Source organism: Triticum dicoccoides, chromosome 6B (genome assembly GCF_002162155.2).
Source record: "Triticum dicoccoides isolate Atlit2015 ecotype Zavitan chromosome 6B, WEW_v2.0, whole genome shotgun sequence".
Lineage (NCBI taxonomy): Eukaryota > Viridiplantae > Streptophyta > Magnoliopsida > Poales > Poaceae > Triticum > Triticum dicoccoides.
In genome coordinates this window covers 63,951,220-63,966,786 of record NC_041391.1, presented here as the reverse complement: position 1 = coordinate 63,966,786, position 15,567 = coordinate 63,951,220, and positions in this window count along the sequence as shown.

Here is a 15,567-nt window from a genome sequence, read left to right as displayed (position 1 = left end):
ACATAGCCTCTCGAAACTATCTCCAAACATAGCTTACGAAGATTCTCGGCTAACTCCTTTGGTAACTCTTCTGTCATTAGTGTGTTGACATGGCTCTTACGGCTCAGCACATCAGCTACTACATTAGCCTTTCCGGGATGATAATGTAATCTCATATCATAATCCTTGATGAGCTCCAACCATCTCCTTTGCCTGAGATTCAACTCCTTCTGCGTGAAAATGTACTTCAAACTCTTGTGATCCGTGTACACTTCACAATGGTTTCCGATGAGAAAATGTCTCCAAGTCTTCAATGCATGCATTATGGCTACTAACTCCAAATGATGTGTGGCATAATTCAACTCATGAGGTTTCAACTGTCGTGAAGCATACGAAACAACTCTTCCCTCCTGCATAAGCACTGCTCCAAGTCCTCGACGTGAAGTGTCGCAATACACCTCGTAATCCTTGCTCTGATCTGGCAGAATCAACACTGGTGATGTAACCAAGCGTTTCTTCAACTCCTGGAAACTGGCCTCACACTCCTTAGTCCATTTGAACTTAGTATCCTTCTTTAATAACTCCGTCATGGGCTTCGCAATCTTTGAGAAATTCTCAATGAATCTCCGGTAGTATCCTGCCAGTCCAAGAAAACTCCGGATCTCTCCAACTGTCGTTGGTGCTACCCGATTTGTCACGGTGACAACCTTGGTGGGATCTACCGCTATTCCTTCTCCGGATATAACATGTCCGGGGAATCCAACCTCCTTCAACCAAAACTCACATTTGCTGAACTTGGCGTATAACTGATGTTCTCTGAGCTTCTCAAGTACCAAACACAAATGCTCCTTATGCTTCTCTTCGTTCTTCGAGTAGACCAAAATATCATCAATGAACACTACGACGAACTTATCCAGAAACTCCATAAACTCCATAAACACCTTGTTCATCATGTTCATAAAATATGCAGGGGCGTTGGTCAGACCAAATGACATAACGGTATACTCATATAGCCCTTACCTGGTGGTAAAAGCCGTCTTAGGTATATCTTGCTCTCGGGTCTTCAACTGATGGTACCCTGATCGCAAATCGATCTTGGAAAATACCTTAGCTCCTTGTAATCGGTCAAACAGATCATTGATCATCGGCAGTGGGTACTTATTCTTGATTGTTACTTCATTCAATCCTCGATAATCAACAACCATCCTCAATGATCTGTCCTTCTTCTCCACTAGAAGTACTGGTGATCCCCAAGGCGAAGAACTTGGGCGAATATATCTTTTATCCAGTAACTCCTCAATCTGCTTTTTAATCTCTTCCAAATCTTTTGCAGGCATTCTGTATGGTCTCTTAGATATTGGCCCTGTGCCTGGCAAAAGCTCAATCAAAAACTCAATGTCTCTATCCGGTGGCATGCCTGGCAACTCCTCTGGAAATACGTCAGGAAAATCCTTCACCACTGGTACTTCTTCCTGCACAACTCCTGATAAGGAATTTACTTGTGTCCTCTTCGTCTCATGTCGGGATACATACTTGATCCTTGTTCCTTCTGGCGTTTTAAGCAAAATCGTCTTACTAGCACATTCAATGTTCCCTCCATACTTCGATAACCAATCCATGCCTAATATCACATCCAATCCTTGCGATTCCAATACTATTAGGTCCGAGGGAAACACATAGTTACCAATCCTTAATGGTAACCGATCACACCATAGACTAGCCATATACTCTGCTCCAGGCGAGGTTACTAACATGGGTGACCTAAGGGCTTGGGTTGGCAGTTTATACTTATCCACAAATCCCCTTGAGATATATGAATGCGAAGCACCAGTATCAAAAAGAACGAGTGCAGTAAATGACTTAACCAAAAACTTACCTATTACTGCATCTGGCTGGGCTTCAACCTCCTCCACGTTAACGTGGTTCACCTGTCCCCTATTGAAAGGGTTCGGCTTCTTCCCTGAGCTTCCATTGCCATTTCCATTCTGGGCTTCAGGACATTCATTGGCATAATGTCCGTTCTTCTAACACTTATAGCAAATGACTTGGCTTAGATCTTTATTGGCTGGTGTTGACGGGTGGGTACGGTTCTGGCCGTTGCTTCCTCCATTCCCGTTACCATTCTTGGGGCCATTATGATTATGCGTGCTACCTCCTCCATGGGTATGCTGGAAATGTCCTCCCGATTTCGGGGTAAAACGTGGCCTCTGCTGAGCTCCAGAATTGTACTTCCCTTGTCCATACTTCCTCTTGCGGTTTTCAATCTACTGTTGCTTCCCTTCAATCATAAGAGGACGGTCTACCAACTCCTGGTAGTTGTTGAAAGTTTCTACCATCAACTGCATGCTCAGCTCATCATTCAGTCCTTCCAGAAACTTCTCCTGCTTAGTTGCATCCGTAGCAATGTCATCTGGGGCATAACGTGCTAGCTTACTAATGTCATCCACATACTGGCCAACTGTCCGTCCTCCTTGGCGCAAGTTGCGAAACTCATGCTTCTTCATGGCCATAGCTCCTGCTGAAACATGGGCAGTACGGAAAGCCTGCTGAAACTAATCCCATGTGACCGTGTCGATAGGGTAAGTGGCTGTGAAATTCTCCCACCATGATGGTGCGGGTCCTTCAAGATGATGTGCGGCAAAACGCACCCTCTCCGCATCTGTGCATCTTGCAGTGGTCAACTCCCTTGCTGTCTTGCGGAGCCAATCATCTGCAACAATCGGCTCGGTGCTGCTGGAGAACACCGGCGGATTCAGCCTAAGAAAACGGGTTAAGTGATCATCAGGTGGTGGCGGTGGTGGGTTGTTGTTGTTGTTGTTCCCCTGATTCTGATTCTGCACTAGCAACTACATCAAGGCATTCTGCTACTGGATCAACTGAGCGAGCTCCGGTGGGAAAGCTAATCCATTATCACGTCTCGGAGGCATCTGAGGGTTTAGAAGAGATGAGAATATAGAATAGAATGAGGTCTAGGGAGAAAACACTACCCATATGCACATGAGACAAATGCAAACAAAATCACTTCATTCAATCAAACAAGGGCATACAACGGTCTAACTATCGTTACAAAAGTGCTCGGACTATACTAGATCCATGGGGGAATACTACTATTGTTATGGAGGTCGACTAGAAAAACTGCTCCGATGAAGACTCCATGATATCTGCTCCAGCTTCATCAACATAGTCATCATCGCTATCATCTGGGTCCGAGTCGGAGTCGTCGATGATGATGTAGTTCTCTGGACAGGTGCAATCTTCGTCTTCTCCTCCAGTCGCGGGAAATCCCATGAATACTTTCATCTTCTTCTTCAGATCATCGTTCTTCTCTACTAGTGTTGATATTTCCTCCTCATATCCATCGCGTGTAGACTTAAGTTCTTCCTCCAACTCCGTGATCTTGGTCATGGCTTTCTTCAGGTCTATCATGCCTGCGCACATCTGGTTCTCCTGGCGTCGAATGTGCTGGTTTAACTCCTGGATGAAAGCTGCAATTGATCTATGCTTCCTGGTACTAATCATCTCCCATTGTTCATCTCGGCGCCCAAAAATCTGGTAGATTGTATCCTTGTGATCCTTGTGGTAAACTTCTCCAATGCGCCCCATGGTGATGTGAGCTGCCATGCTCTTTCCTAGACTCCAGGTTGGTGCATCAAAGGAAAACTCTATGGCCTCAGTGACGGGCATGAACGTCCTTCCTGGAACTTGAACTTGAATCATCCAGCGCTCCTCTTCAGGTAAAATGGCGTTGTAGGTCCCGGTGAAGCTTGGTACTCTGATGTTCAGGTATCTAGTGACTTCCTTCAAGTGGCATCCAAAGGGTGCATCTTCATCCGGTTGCGTGAAATTGTTCCTTGGATCCGCCATCCTAAAAGAGTAGAAAAGATGAGGAGTTAGAAATGAGGAGTGAGTAGTGATCTAGGGCTTTAGCTTAGTGGTCGTGTCCTACAGTCAGCGTGTGCTCTAATACCATCTTGTAGCGACCAGACCTCAAACAGTCTGATCTCTGTGCTTTAGTGTCATCCCTGGATTAGTAATGCTGACATGCACAATACTTGAAGGATTTATAACAGAGTAGCAATCACACACTTATTACATCGAATGTCTCAAAAGAGAACTTATTACAATAAATATGGCTTAAGGCCATCTAATAACGATAACCGCGGAAGGCTTGGAAGATAAGTGAGTCCATCAACTCCAACGGCATCACTTAGTATAGAACCACGACCTAATAGGCACCTTACTCATTGTCTGAAAAGTCTGTAACATGAACGTTGCAGCCCGAAAACGGATCAACACATGGAATATGCTGGCAATGTAACACATAGAGAGAAGTGAAAGAATAAAGCTATACTACATGCATATATGGCTAGTGGTAAGCTCTATGGTTACAGTTTTGCATAAAGCCAATTTTTCCCTACTACAAAGGAATAAATTTTATTTAACTATCATGGTGGTTGTAAAACATTGAGAATGGTTCACGGCATTCCCAATCCCAATTAAGCATCATCATTAAAACCTAACAATATTAATTAAAGTAACATGATGAGATTCACATGATAATTCAAGTACTAGATACTCAAGATGTCCATAACCGGGGACATGGCTAACCATGATTAGTTTATACACTCTGCAGAGGTTTGCGCACTTTTCCCCACAAGACTCGATCTCCACCGTTGGGATTCTCGCACTACAAGATGTTTGAGAAACGGATGACTGAGACATAGTCTTTCAGAAGCACTAGCACCTTACGATCGGGTAGACAGTACCAACCTACATCCCCTACATTTGCTAGTCTACCACTTTAAGAGTTCGCATGACTTAGTCAACTATGCTAGAGCCCATAGTAGCTTGTGGCTGCACACGGAAGTTTCTAGCATGAATAATCTCATGATCCCTTTGAGCCTAGGTGGCGGTCCATAAAGAAAAACAGGCAATCGCTGGAATACCAAGGTGCCTCAATCCACCAAAATGTGTGTTTAAGTAGCCACCTTAAATAAACCATTAATTAACACTTTCACATCTGTCATGGATACACTCACCCAATCCATGTCTACTAGCATAGCATGGCATAATAAGCAAACTTCAAAGTAACTCCCAGGGGTTTGATAATAAAACAGGCAATAGGTTCTACCTCATCTACTTCCCAAAACCCACATGTTAAATCAGATCCTAATCATGCAATTGTTTGAGGATGGATCTAATGCAATAAAACTAGGTATGAAAGGGACATGATCAAAGTGTTACTTGCCTTGCAGATGATCCGCGAAACCTAGAGATTCAAAGTAGCAAGCGGGGCACTCCGGGTACTCTATCGCAAACAAACAAGCATACAATAAGTACTCATCTAATGCATAGGTAAAACTCAAATAAAAGATCTAACCAGAAAGTTCAACTTAAGAACTCGGTTTGCAAAAAGAATCAAATCAAACGAAGCAACGAAAGTCAAACGGCGAAAGAAACAAGCTTCATTAACTAATCTGAACCTACGTCAAATTTTACAGAATCAAAAACTTGTTTGAGTTGATTAAAAGGAAAGAGGGTTTCGAGACGAAACTCTAGGCACTTGAATCACCTGATTCCGATAAGCGAGTGAAAAGTTATACTAGAATGAAAATCGGATTAGAAATCGCGATCAGAAATAATCGCGGAAAAATCCGATAAAAAGAAAACAACTGACGAACAGATTAACGAACGAACGTTCGTTAACTGAAACTAAACGGCGAATTCGTTCGTTAAAACGAACGAACAGGCGAACACTCGCTAAATAAATAAACCGAAAGAAAATAAACCCGATCTATAAAAAAATGAATCTATGGTTTCTAAAAAACCGGATTGGTTTTTTTTAAAACGAACCACAGTGGCGGCGGCGGTTACCTCCGGCTCGGCTCCGGCAGGGCTCCGGCGGGACGACGCGGGTGGCGGGGCTGGCGGGGTGGCGGCGGAAGACGGCGGCGGCGCTAACGGCGGCGACGGCGATGACGGCGGCTGCGGCTACTGCTGCTGCGGGGCGGTGGGTGGCGGGGTGGGGTGGCGGCGGGGGTGTATTTAAGAGGGGGGCTGCTTGGGGGAGGGAGCAAGGCGGCGGGGCAGAGGAGTCCGGCTCGGACTCCTGTCCGGCGGCGGCGCGGCGCAGGGAAGGCGGCGGCGGCGCGGGCCGGCCTAGCCTGGCTGGGCCTTCGGCCCAGTCGGGCACGGGACCTTTTTTTTAAATAATTCCGCCAAACTAAGAAAAATCCTAGAAAAAGAAATAAAAATGTAAAAATGCCAAAACAAATTTTCACCGTCTAAATAAAATATTTAGAACAAAATGAACATTTTCTTGGCCCTAAGAATGCAATTTTGAAAACGTGCAAATTTTCCTAAATTCAAATAAAATAGCAAAAACTCCAAAATAAAACTTATTTGATTTTTTTATTAAATCATCAATATTTCTTTATTTTGGGAAAGTCATTTTATTCCCTCTCTCATATATTTATAATTGAAATAATTGAAGATAAAATAAATAAAATTAAATGATCCTATTTTCAAAATTCAAGAAAACTCAAATATGAAAATAGTGAAATTCCCAACTCTCTCCGAGGGTCCTTGAGTTGCGTCGAATTTCTAGGATCAAACCAAAAGCAAACAAAATATGATATGCATTGATGATCTAGTGTATAACATTCCAAATTGAAAATTTGGGATGTTACAGCAACCTTCTGTACCCGTGAGATCCCATCTTGGGGCCTATTCCGGCGCTCCGCCGAAGGGGAATCGATCACGGAGGGCTTCTACATCAACACCATAGCCTCTCCGATGAGTTGTGAGTAGTGATGGGGTTATGTACCTAGGGTAGGGTCACGGACCTGTCCCAAGTAACTTACCCTAAGACATCCCTAGAAGAGGTCGCCTTCCAGTCGACCAACGAGGACTCACTCGACCAACGAGGCCACACTCGACTGGCCTGAAGGACTCGACCACTAAGACGCACTCGACCACCAGGAGGTCAAGAGGCACTCTGCACCGCAACGGTCTGTAATTAAGTAGACTTTATGATAATAAAGGCACTTTATGTGGGGCGTTACCAGTAACGCCCCAGACTTAACTCACCTTAAACCTTCTCCTACGTGGGCTGGCTGGGGTCCTGGCGCACTCTATATAAGCCACCCCCCTCCACAGGCAGAAGGGTTCGGCACCTTGTAATCCATACATTCATAATCCACTCGACCGCCTCCGGGCTCCGAGACGTAGGGCTGTTACTTCTTCCGAGAAGGGCCTGAACTCGTACATCCTTTGTGCTTACAACCTCTCCATAGCTAGGACCTTTCCTCTCCAAACCTACCCCCCACTCTACTGTCAGGCTTAGAACCACGACAGTTGGCGCCCACCGTGGGGCAGGTGTTTTAGCGATTTTGTGGAGAAGTTGCGATTCTTCCGAGTATTTTCATCATGGTGTCTGCTGGAGTTCTGATCGAGGGTCAAGAGATCCGTCTCGGCACTCTCACCTTCATCGCCGACGACTCCGCATGGCTCCAAGAGGCTCCGCTCGACGTTGATGCGCTCCCCGTCCGCGGTGCGACGCATTTCCGCGCATGTGTCCGCGGCGTTCTGCTGTGGCAACCGTCGACCCAGTATCGGTCGGTTCCTTCCACCCTCCCGGTCTCTCGCCAGCGCAAGCGCTCGGGCCGGTCGAGGCTTCAGCGATGGGTGAGTCACGCGGTGGCTCGCCAGACGACCACTACACAAGTTGCGGCAATCGAGCCCAACGAATCTCTCTACGGCTTGTTCGATCAGTCGACTGGCTCCGGAGAGACTGCATCCGAGTGCGGAAGCAGTGATCCAGCGGCAGAAATCCTGATGGTCGACGGGCCTCATAGCCCTCCCGGCTTCGCCCGCGGTGGTGGAGCAGGCGACGGCGGCGACCCTGCTCGAGGTTACGAAGAGTACCAGCCCGAGCCGCTCGACTCTCTGCAAAGAGAAGAGCTTCGCCGCAGGAACGAGGATCCCCTGCGTATTCCTATCGCAGGAGAAACCCCTGAGGCTCGTGCCTTGGAGGAGGCGCGTCTGGCCAATTTGGCCGAGCGCACTCGACTGGAGAACCTTCAGCGAGCACTCGACGAGCGCGCGCGGCAACGAGTTCCCGACACCAGTCGACGTCAACTCTTCCCGCCGACTCAGGTATATCGAACCCCGATTCAGAATTTAGCAGCTGCAACCCGTATAGCAGAGTCCATTCAGCCTTCGCAGTCAGAAGCTGGCAGAGGTTTGCTGCAGATCAGGGATCTACTCCGGGCAGCAGGAGATCAGAATTCAGCCGTGTCTCAGTCGCGCAACAGAATTCACAGTCGATCTGTCACTGTGAATACGGTACAGTCGGCTCACAGCCCCAGATCGCCTCCGCGGCGCGAAGGGCGTGAGTATCGGCGAGATCAATATGGCGACAGGCTCGACCGAGATGATAGGCGTCGAGTGCCCTATTCCCCTCCGAGGGGTGGGTCTTACGCTCCTCGGCAGCCAGATGATAGGCGTCAGTACAGTACAGGGCGTAGAGTTCCAATTGACCCCAGGGAGCCAGGCTTCGACGCGCGATCCATTATCGTGCAAGGGTTGGTCGACCGGAACAGAGCCCATCGTGGTGCACTCGACAGAGAAGTGCCCACGAGCAGTCGAGTACATGTTTCTGGTCCTGAATGTTTCAGCAGAGCTATCAGAGCCGCTGTTATTCCCCCCAATTTCAGGTTGGCAACAGGAGTCAGCAAGTTCACTGGTGAGTCTAAGCCTGAAACTTGGCTTGAAGACTACCGAGTGGCAGTTCAGATCGGTGGTGGGAACGACGAGGTAGCCATGAAACATTTGCCCCTCATGTTGGAAGGTTCTGCCAGGGCATGGTTGACCCAATTGCCTCCTAGCAGCATTTACACTTGGGAAGATCTGTCCCGAGTGTTCGTTAGAACGTTTGAAGGGACTTGCAAGCGGCCAGCGGGATTGACAGAATTGCAAGTCTGCGTGCAGAAAACCAATGAGACTCTCAGAGAGTATATTCAGAGGTGGATCACTTTGCACCACACTGTGGAAAATGTCTCTGACCATCAGGCAGTATGCGCCTTCAAAGATGGTGTCAAGAACAGAGAACTAAGCTTAAAATTTGGTCGAACTGGTGACATGACCTTGAGTCGAATGATGGAGATTGCTACCAAGTACGCCAACGGCGAAGAAGAAGACCGACTCCGAAGCGGCAAGCACAAGCCGAGTCAGTCGGAAAAAGGGAATTCCAGTCGGAAACAGAAGCGGAAGGCTGAACCGGCAGCTCCTGGAGAGGCTCTGGCCGTGACTCAAGGAAAGTCTAAGGGGAAACCAAAAGGATCCTGGAACCCCAAGAAGGTGAAGGATAAAGAAGGGAACGACGTGATGGATATGCCGTGTCATATTCACACGAAGAAAGATGAAGAGGGCAATATCATTTACCCAAAGCACACCACTCGCCAATGTCGACTCCTGATCCAGCAGTTTCAGGGAAAACAGTCTAAGGACAAGGAGAAGGAGTCGGACAAAGCCGAAGACAAAGAGGACAGTGAGGGAGGATACCCGCATATCAACTCCACTCTGATGATCTTCGCAGATGTGGAAAGCAGAAGTCGACTGAAAGTAATTAACCGAGAGGTTAACATGGTTGCCCCAGCGAAGGCAAATTATCTGAAGTGGTCTCAAACACCTATCACATTCGACCAATCTGATCACCCGACTCATATTGCCACCCCTGGGAGGCAAGCGTTGGTGGTCGATCCAGTTGTCGAAGGCACTCGACTGACAAAGGTGCTGATGGACGGTGGAAGTGGGCTGAATCTGTTATATGCAGACACGCTGAAAGGTATGGGCATTCCGATGTCCCGATTGAGCACGAGTAACATGAGCTTCCATGGAGTTATACCAGGGAAGAAGGCTGAGTCTCTCGGCCAGATAGCTTTGGACGTAGTATTTGGCGATTCAAAGCATTTCCGCAAAGAAAAGTTGACATTTGAGGTCGTGGATTTTCAAAGTGCATATCATGCCATTTTGGGGAGGCCAGCCTATGCACGGTTCATGGCTCGACCATGTTACGTGTACCTCAAATTGAAGATGCCCGGTCCCAAAGGTGTGATCACTGTCACCGGAGATAGGAAAAAGGCAGAGGAGTGCTTTCAGAAGGGCTCCAAAATTGCCGATTCCCAAGTGACAGCGGTCGAGTTCGAAGAGTACAAGCAAAACGCAGATCCGAGTGACTTGCTGCGATCCAAGAAGCCTGCCACAGAATCTGCATTCCAGTCGTCCGGTGAGACGAAGCCTGTTCACATCAACCCGACCGACCCCGAAGCAGCTCCGACCCGCATCTCCACAACACTCGACCCAAAATAGGAAGAAGCGCTCATCCAGTTCCTCCGTGAGAACTGGGACATTTTTGCATGGAAGCCCGCTGACATGCCAGGTGTTCCCAGGGGACTGGCTGAGCATCGCCTAAGAGTCGACAAGTCTGCAAAGCCAGTAAAAGAACATCTTCGGCGGTCCGCCGTCCAGAAGAGAAAGGCCATCGGTGAAGAAGTGGCTCGACTGTTGGCGGCAGGGTTTATCCGAGAGATATTCCACTCCGAGTGGCTCGCTAACGTCGTCATGGTTCCTAAGAAGGACAAGTCGCTCCGAATGTGCATTGATTTCAAGCACATCAACCGGGCCTGCCCGAAAGATCACTTTCCTCTCCCTCGCATAGATCAAATTGTTGACTCGACCGCGGGATGCGAGAGGTTGTCTTTTTTAGATGCTTACTCCGGGTACCACCAGATCCGTCTGTACGGGCCCGATGAGGTAAAAACAGCTTTCATCACTCCATTCGGGTGCTTCTGCTATATCACCATGCCATTCGGCCTCAAGAATGCCGGAGCCACATTTATGCGAATGATTCAGAAGTGTCTACTCACTCAAATCAGTCGGAATGTGGAAGCTTATATGGATGATATTGTTGTCAAGTCACGAAAAGGTTCCGACCTGCTCGCTGACCTCGCCGAAACATTTGCCAACCTCAGAAAGTATGATATCAAGCTCAATCCATCAAAGTGCACATTTGGAGTTCCTGGTGGCAAGTTACTCGGTTTTCTCGTTTCCGAACGGGGAATCGACGCCAACCCAGAAAAGATTGGCACTATTCTCCGAATGAAACGCCCTGTGCGAGTGCACGATGTCCAGAAGCTTACTGGATGCTTGGCCGCATTAAGTCGATTCATCTCACGACTCGGTGAAAAGGCATTGCCTCTTTACCGACTGATGAAGAAGGCTGACAAGTTCGAGTGGACTCCAGAAGCTGATGCAGCGTTTGCCGAGCTAAAAGCTCTGCTCTCCACCCAGCCGGTGCTTGCTGCTCCAATCAGCAAAGAGCCTCTGTTGCTCTACATTGCAGCCACAGGACAAGTCGTCAGTACTGTGCTAACGGTCGAGCGGGAAGAAGAAGGAAAAGCTCTCAAAGTTCAGCGCCCAGTGTATTATTTGTCTGAAGTCTTGACTCCATCCAAGCAGAGATATCCTCATTATCAGAAGCTTGTATATGGAATATACATGACCACAAAGAAGGTTGCTCATTATTTCTCTGACCATTCAATCACAGTCGTCAGCGACGCTCCACTATCAGAGATTTTGCACAACAGAGATGCAACTGGTCGAGTGGCCAAATGGGCGATTGAACTTCTTCCCCTTGATATCAAGTTTGAGGCAAAGAAAGCCATTAAGTCCCAGGCAATAGCAGATTTCCTAGCCGAGTGGGTCGAACAGCAACAGCCGACTGAAGTTCACTCGGAGCATTGGACCATGTTTTTCGATGGTTCTAAGATGTTGAATGGTTCCGGTGCTGGGGTTGTCCTGTTTTCCCCCAGAGGAGATAAGCTCAGATATGTGCTCCAGATTCACTTTGATTCCTCCAACAATGAGGCAGAATATGAGGCCCTCCTATATGGGTTGCGCATGGCCATTTCACTCGGCGTCCGTCGCCTGATGGTTTATGGTGACTCGGATTTAGTGGCCAATCAAGTGATGAAAGAGTGGGACGTAAGAAGCCCAGCCATGACTGGATACTGCAGTGCAGTGAGGAAGCTGGAGAAAAAGTTCGAGGGGTTGGAGCTCCATCATATACCCCGACTGAAGAATCAAGCAGCTGATGATCTAGCAAAGATAGGTTCCAAGAGAGAAGCCATTCCGAGTGGTGTGTTCTTGGAGCATATACATACTCCATCAGTCAAAGAAGATCCTTTCACCGAAGAAACTCCGCAGCCCAAGAGTGCCACAGATCCGACTGAAGTTGAAGTCCCAGCGGTGGTCGACTTGATCATGGAGGTTTTGGTAGTCATTCCCGACTGGACGATTCCATATGTTGCATATATCTTGAGGAAAGAACTTCCGGAGGATGAGGAAGAGGCTCGACAGATCGTCCGTCGATCTAAGGCCTTTACCGTCATCAAAGGACAATTATACAGAGAGAGCGCGACTGGAGTCGGACAGAAGTGCATTACACCAGAAGAAGGTCGACTCATCCTCAATGATATTCACTCGGGAACCTGTGGTCATCATGCGTCCTCTCGGACCATCGTGGACAAAGCATACCGAGCCGGATTTTACTGGCCCAAGGCGAATGAGATGGCAAAGGAGATAGTAGATAAGTGCGAAGGATGTCAGTTCTACTCGAATATGTCGCACAAGCCTGCGTCAGCTTTGAGGACCATCCCACTCGTCTGGCCTTTTGCAGTTTGGGGGCTGGACATGATCGGTCCTTTGAGAACAGGACGAAGTGGCTTCACGCATGTACTGGTGGCAGTCGACAAGTTCACCAAGTGGATCGAAGCTAAACCGATCAAGAGCCTCGACACCGGTACTGCTGTTAGCTTCATCAGGGAACTGGTATTCAGATATGGAGTCCCGCACAGCATCATCACGGATAATGGGTCGAACTTTGACTCAGAGGAATTCAGAACCTTCTGCAACTCCCAAGGCACGCGGGTCGACTACGCGTCGGTCGCCCATCCGCAGTCGAATGGACAAGCAGAGCGAGCTAATGGACTGATTCTCAAGGGGCTGAAACCGCGACTGATGCGTGATCTCAAACACGCGGCTGGAGCTTGGGTCGACGAACTTCCATCTGTGCTCTGGGGACTGCGGACCATGCCCAATCGGTCGACCGGAAGAACTCCATTCTTCTTGGTCTATGGAGCCGAAGCAGTCTTGCCGAGTGACCTTCTCCACAATGCTCCTCGAGTCGAAATCTACAACGAAGCAGAAGCTGAAGAAGCGCGGCAGGATGCAGTCGACCTTTTAGAGGAAGAAAGGGAGATGGCTCTGATCCGCTCGACCATCTACCAACAAGATCTGCGCCGTTTCCACGCTCGAAATGTGAGAGGTCGAGCCTTCCAGGAAGGGGATCTGGTTCTCCGAGTGGATCAGCACAAACCACATAAGCTTGCTCCTTCTTGGGAAGGCCCTTTCATCGTCACCAAGGTTCTCCACAACGGGGCGTACCGCCTTTACAACGTGGAGCATAATATCGACGAGCCCCGAGCTTGGAACGCGGAGCTACTACGCCCGTTTTACACTTAAGATTGTATCACTCGGACGAGTTGCAATAAAGAACTTCTGTAATTCATGGGTTTAGAAATAATTGTGTCAGCACTTTTTCTTTTTGTCCACATAAAAACTCCCCCTCAGTGGGTGGCTTAGCTGCGAATCCGTTTCGCCTAAGTTTGGAAAAATCCTGTCGAGTGGTGAGCCAGACTCTCACTCGGAGGCTTAGCTGCGAATCCGTTTCGCCTAAGTTATGAAAATCCTACCGAGTGGTGAGCAATCCTCTCACTCGGAGGCTTAGCTGCGAATCCGTTTCGCCTAAGTTATGAAAATCCTACCGAGTGGTAAGCCAGCCTTCCACTCGGAGGCTTAGCTGCAGCCTCGTGCTCGCCTAAGTTATAAAAATCCTACCGAGTGGTGAGCAATCCTCTCACTCGGGGGCTTAGCTGCAGTCCAAGCACTCGCCTAAGTTTATCAAAATCCTACCGAGTGGTAAGCCAGCCTTCCACTCGGAGGCTTAGCTGCAGCCTCGTGCTCGCCTAAGTTATAAAAATCCTACCGAGTGAAGAGCGATCCTCACGCTCGAAGGCTTAGCTGCAGTCCAAGCGCTCGCCTAAGCACAGGCACCTTGCTTTGAACCTGCAAAGGACATTTTGAGCCGAAGGCAATCATATTCAAGCGCCAAATTCAAGTTTGAATCGATGTCTAAAGGAACCGAAAGTGCTCAGGCGTCAAGCCTGTTAAAGTTTGTCGGATACAATTCCACTCGGCATACCGAGGCAAATTTAAAAGAGTCGAGCCATAAGAAGTTTTTTACCCCTCCTGGGGAGGGCTGGAAGGTGCGACGAATTCATCAAGGTCAATTCCGTCGGCGATCCGAGTGGCAGCTGCAAGGAAAGTCTCCATAAAGGACCTGAAGTCGTGCTTCTTGGTATTGGCCACCCGAAGAGCCGCCAGCTTCTCCTCTCGTGCATCTTTGCAGTGGACTCGGGCCAGACACAGAGCAACATCTGCACCACACCGAGCTGAGGACTTCTTCCATTCCTGCACTCGACCAGGGATCGTGTTCAAGCGGGCCATTAATGACTCAAGGTCATTCTGAAGTGTCTCCTCAGGCCAGAGCGTCGAGTCGATGCGAGATGTGGCGGCCTTCAGCCTTGCGAGATAATCCACGACGGATGCAACGCGAGATTCCAGTCGGAAGATATCCATGGCAACCTCGTCATTCACCGGAGAATTGACAGGGTCAAGGTTTGGCTCCAGTCGGCTGGTTTCTTCTTCAAAGTTTTGACAAAATTCTGCAAGAGTGTTCACTAAGTCAAGGGGATAGTCGAATGGAAGAAGCCACAGTCAGAAATATTTGCCAAACATGGAGGTTTACCTTCGAGCATAAGAAACAGCTTCTTGGCAAAGCCACTCAGGAAGGCCTCCAGCGCAGTCTTCTTCTCAGTCAATTTGCTGACTTGATCGGTCAAGGCAGCTTTGTCAGTTCTCAGTCGACTGACTTCTTTGTTGGCAATCCCAAGAGCAGTTTTCAGGTTGGTATTGTCTTGTTCAAGCTTGGTGACTGAAGCTAACTTCTCGTCAGCAAGCTTGATCTTCTCAGCTAGCTCAAGGTCTTTCTTCTGCTGGGCCTCCTTTACCTTACCTGCAAGACACAGCAAGATCAGATGTTGAAACAAGCAAGAGGAAAAGCAGTCGTCAAGGTCTCACCAAACATACCTTCAGTCTCCTCCTTCGCCTTTGTCAGCTTCTCCTGAACCAGCTTCAAGCTCAGCTCGACTTGAGTATGTTTCTGTTCTAGCTCTGAGTAGCGAGCCACAAGATCGCAGGAGTTCTGCGAAGAACCAATCGACCAAACGTCAAAAATAATTCACTTCCGAGTGAAAAAGGGAAAAACACACGTTTCTAAGACTACAGCCGAATACAAGTATTCGACCGTAGTCTCGGGGACTACACCCAGTGGGTGCACTCAGCGTGCCCCCACTAATCCTGTCGAAGACAAAGTCGACCAGTCGACCTCAAAAAAAAAAAAAAAAA